A 5,448-nucleotide genomic window follows, 5' to 3' on the forward strand; every position below is an offset into this window, starting at 1 on the left:
ATAGTTGCAGTACCTTTTTTGACCATTTCCTGCACAGTGTCCCTTTAAATCAAGTCGTTTCTAATAATGTTTTCAAAATAATTTCAGTAACTTCAGTATTTCAGTAACTTGAATAAAACAGTGAAAAGCACTGCCTTCCTCTGAATTTGCTTTGATCGTCATGGTCCATAACGGCAATCAGTGTCAATGCCACAGGCCAAGTCTGGAGAAGAGGGCCATATCACAGTAGTTTGAGGGCCATCTTATTATATTACATTATATTACATAACACTTTACTGACACTTTTAGCCAAAGCAAATTACAGTCATTTTAAGTACAGGGTATTGGTTACAGTCCCTTTAGCAGTGTGGGGCTTTGCGCCTTGCTCAACGGCACCTCCATCATGGAGTGAGATAGGGAGTGGAAAAAAGTGGGATTTGAACCTGCAACCCTCTGATCTATAGCCCAACGCACTAACCATAGGGCCATTTGAGGCCCTATCTTGCTGTGGTTCAGATGACAGACACTTCCACTTTCAACCATTAGGGCGACAGAAGAGGAAAACTCTATAAATCTCAGCCACTCCATCAACTGTGAAAGACCTGTCATTGCGACCTTTAAAAGCTCAGCGCATTGAGTGGCAAATTCATCATCGCCTGGCTTTATTTTATTTATTTGTATAAAATCCCTTTTCATTCAGTTTGGGCCAGATTCAGCTGGTATACTGTTGTCTTCCTTGCTGCCTTTAGCTGTCAAGTCAGAGGTTGTTTACAAAATGTATTGAGCGATCACAGTGTTTACTGCCATTTTCTCCCTGTAATCAAGCGAGGAGGTCCCAGATAAATTGTGATGTGGCTTCAGCTTATATGCATGCTGTCCGGGCTGGACTGGGTGAAAAATATGACCTTGGCATTTGTGATGTAGACCAGCCCCGCTCACTCACAGCCCATCTGCTTTTCTAAGATATAATTCCTATGACATTTTCTACGACATTGTAGCTCAGTCCACTGTTTGTATTAAAATGGACCAATGGACCATTCTAAATGATGATCCCGTCTCTAAGGGAAAAAACAAAACAAAAACAATAGCACCGGCCCCTGAGAAATGTTGGCCCAGCGGGAAAATGCCCGGTATGCCAGATTACCTTTCCAGCACTGCATGTTGTTCAGTATCTAGAAGGGATAGTATAGCTGCTTCATTTATCTCCAAAGGAAATAACGAAAGCAAAAAAAGAGCAGTTACGCAGGTGGGTGATCTTGAATAGGAATGACTGTGGGAATAAAGAAGTACACATTAAATCAGTACATTGTTGGACTGGCACTTCTAATGCATTTGTGTTTCATCAATCTTCTACCGGTATCTTTGAAGCCATACAGCGCCATTTCTGGAAACAAGTTCATTCTGCAGCCTTGAGTTAAATAATTGAGTTTTATATTTCTTCTTTTCTTTCATTCACTTTTCCCATAGTCTGGTGATGTTACTGCTAGTTCCAAGATAGACATTATTATCATTAAAATATATCTGCCAGCTTGGAAGTAGAATTTGCAAGGCCTGTCTTGCATGGTCAGAGAACATCTGGAAGTAATCTGTGTCTTTCTTTAATCTAAGATGACTCGCAATGACACAGCGATGACTCAAAAAAACAAAAACAAAATGATAATAATAAAACTAAAACTATATAATCCTTAAACATTAAGGAGGAATGCAGTTTGACATGTCACATGGAACAGGATATAAGAGACTCTGTATTTCTCAGAATACTAAAGGACAGAGAAACAGAGGAGGTCTCATTCCTGATCTTTAGAAGCAAGGGAGAACCCGTTCCTGATCTTTCCAAATGTCGGGTCTTGACCTGAAATAAGTCTGCCTGATACAGTACCTCAATTTAGGATCGTGGAGAGGACATACAATTATATTGTGTGTAAAGCCTGGGTGCAGTGGAATAGAATAGAATAGAATAGAATAGAATAGAATAGAATAGAATAGAATAGAATAGAATATCTGTTTGCCTTCTGCTTCAAGCTTATGGTCGAACCACACCTGAGATGATATCAGAGTTAACATCTTCCCACCCATTCGGGTCATATTTTTCTTGAGTATATAATTGTCTATTTATATTTGTAGTAATTGGCGAATTAGCTGCTGTTTTAGTTTTGTGATTTGCAGTAGGCTACAGTATGTAACTACAGGGTAGAATACAGGGACTGAACAGTGTGAGGTTGGGTGTTCTGCTAAAGGCACCATTGGCTGAAGGGTACCTCAGCTATGGATGATGTGGGCAGGGCTGGCTTAAGAGGTTCTGGGTCCCCTAGGCTAGGTTGCTGTGGGCCCCCCAGGAAGCAAATTTCATGACAAATTTAGTGTCACATAGTGTCAGTCACCAACTGTACTAAAAAAAATAGATGACATTTTCAACATTGCATCTTGTCACAATTCTGCAATTCCTTTCATTTTTGAGACATCAGGGGGCCCCTGCAAGCTGGACCCCCCTAGGCTGCCGCCATATCTAGCCTGTGCGTTAATCATTTAACTATAGTTAACTACAGTATTTTATTGTAATGTAAAACGGTAAAACGGGTTTGCCCTATATACTCTATGGAAAGAGGTGCATATATGAAACACTGGGACACCATTTCCTATACCCCACACCACCTCCTTCTCCCTCTGATTTCCTATCACATTTATCTTCACTACCGTATCCGTAGCCTCTTAGTGCAGATGGGGTCGCCGGTGGGCCTATTCACTATTTGCTGAAAATACTCAACGATATTATAACAAGATAGCTATGACATTACTGAGAGACGTAAGTAACAGATTAAGACATACCCTGTTAGCCATTACAATGTTTGTGACAGTAAAGTTATAACACAGGCTCTGTGCTAAGGGGTTAAAGGCACAAAAAGCTCATAAAATAACTCATAAAATTAAAACAAATACCGGCAGCCTGGCAGACAAGCAGGGGCACAGTGGAGTACAATGCAGTGCAATGTCACGTCATGTCATGTCATGTGTCAGCCATGTTACCCCAAGTGTCTCTTGTCTATTCATTCACAACATTCATTCTCAAGGTACTGCTCTCTCATTGGCTCAGGGCCGCAGTCAGCTTTTGCTGGACCTAGAACAAAGTCATCCAAGTGATACTGTCCCCTTTTTTTGAAATTAACTTATTTTACACCTCCCCTTAAGTTAAATAATTCTCCTATACTTTCGACCGTTCTCTGGGTACAGCAGTGCAAATTTAACTCCAAGCTAGCAATTAACATTGAGTCCTTTGAGACCAGTTAGCCGCCAGCTGGTCTCATAGGACTCAATGTTATCTGCTAGCTTGGAGGTTAAATTTGCACTGCCTTACCCAGAGAACGGTTGAAACTACAGGAAAACTTAAAAACCCTATTATGTAACTCAATGGGAGGTGTAAAATAAGCTTATTTCCAAAAATGGAACAGTATCACTTTAAAGCACACACCATCCCCAATACAATACTGTACTATGTAATGAAGACCCAATTCCATAGATACTGTACAGTAGAGGTCATGTTCGAACGCATCCACAACAGGGCCTCTGGGTATAGGCAGGCCAAGTGTATGTGCCTGTGTGTGCGTGCGTGCGTGCGTGCGTGCGTGCGTGCGTGCGTGCGTGCGTGCGTGCGTGCGTGCGTGCATGCGTGTGTGCGTGCGTGTGTGTGCATGTGCGTATCAGGACTATAGACTCAGACACTGCCACTTTACAAAGAAATCTACTGACTGGTATAGTCTGTTATTTTCCAATTAGTGGACTCTGTGATGCTTGGAGCGGTGTGGGATGAGTTGCTTTCCCCAGGGCCACTTCAGCCTATGGACTGTATGGGATTCAAATTAGTGTGGAAGATTGGAGGGTAAACATCCACAATGGAGGTAATCCAGGTGTCAATATACGTATAATACCACTTCATTTCAAGGCTTGTGTGTGTGTGTGTGTGTGTGTGTGTGTGTGTGTGTGTGTGTGTGTGTGTGTGCGCGCGCGCGCAAGCGCCGCGTGTGCGCATTGGGGGTGATGGCTTAGTTCATGTCCAAGGGGACACAGGCCCCAGAGGCCCAGGTCAAATTATCCCCAGCTCACACACACACACGTCACACACACACACACACACACACACACACACACACACACACACACACACACACACACACACACACACACACACACTACAGTAAGAGGTGGTAACAACATGACAACCGAATCTACTACCAGGGTTTGTTAAGTCATTATAATGCACTGTAGGTTTCCACGTGAACTGCTTTCATGTGAGATTCATTTCTTCTTTTAAATTGTAATGGAGAATGTGAAGTGATTTTTTTCCCTTTTAATTTTCTTCGCTGCCACAAAATTGCTGACAGGAGTAAGAATCACACATGAAGCTGAGAGGGCTTTTTTGCAGTCATTATTACATGGCCTACTGGAGGCGGTTTCGCCAGGTATTGCAACGACCCGGCTGTGTTTTTTTCTGCCCAAACATCACATGCGTGTGTCTACTGCGTCACCAACGTGCTGCCCTCAGGCGCCAAGTAGCCCTCCAAGAGCTTCTGAGGTGCCCACCAAGGATGTTAATAGATATTGCACAACAAGATTTAAGTCATATGATATTATTTATTTCTAACCTATAAATATTTTTTTTATAACCAAATAAGCAAACTATCATTCAATCACAATGTTACTTGAGAAAGATGTCAAGATATCGGTAGAGGATTTTGAATAAAGTAGTCCTCGGGTAGCCCTCAGTAGCCCTCGGCTAGCCCCAAGTAGCCCTCAGACCCATAAAGGTTGGGACCCCTGCAATTCGATAGGTCTATACAATACAATATCTGTTGTAGCTACTGCTGGACTACTGTACTCTATGCGTCATGCTGATGTTGGGGCCTTGTTGCCATTTCTGATTGTGCCTGTTATTTGAAGAAGTAACTGAACAATTTTTTTTATTTTTTTATTTTTTTAAAGGGTGAATAATATCATGCTGGTTTTGAGCCTGGGGCATTATTGTGCCTCTATTGTGGCACACACACACACACACGCACGTGCACACACACACACACACACAAACACACACACACACACACACACACACACACACACACACACGCACGTGCACACACACACACACACACAAACACACACACAACAACAACACACATTACTTCACAAACTATGCACCTCCGAATTCAGAGAACTCTAATGGCTTTCTAATACCATCAAGAAACAGGCCTAACACAAATGTATTTATCAGTTCAGACATGGCCCCTGTATTTTCAGTAACCCTTTGTAATGTCTATTACATGGTGAGACTGAGAATGAAGTTCATTTTGTGTATTCGTGTAGTTTGGAATGCACTGGAGAAAACAACAGAGCCGTCAAAAGTAAAAGTAACAAAATGAAACACAGTTTCCTTCCAACACAGATAACTTGCTGTATCTAACCAGTAGACCACCTGTGTGC

General features: G+C 42.2%; 1 protein-coding gene across 1 annotated transcript in view; it reads right to left on the minus strand.

The window, feature by feature from the left end:
• The window catches only part of npy8br (neuropeptide Y receptor Y8b), a 16,681-nt gene that overhangs the window by 7,265 nt on the left and 3,968 nt on the right, over positions 1–5,448 (minus strand). The gene's annotated exons all lie outside the window — the stretch shown is intronic.

Source organism: Engraulis encrasicolus, chromosome 3, assembly GCF_034702125.1.
Source record: "Engraulis encrasicolus isolate BLACKSEA-1 chromosome 3, IST_EnEncr_1.0, whole genome shotgun sequence".
Lineage (NCBI taxonomy): Eukaryota > Metazoa > Chordata > Actinopteri > Clupeiformes > Engraulidae > Engraulis > Engraulis encrasicolus.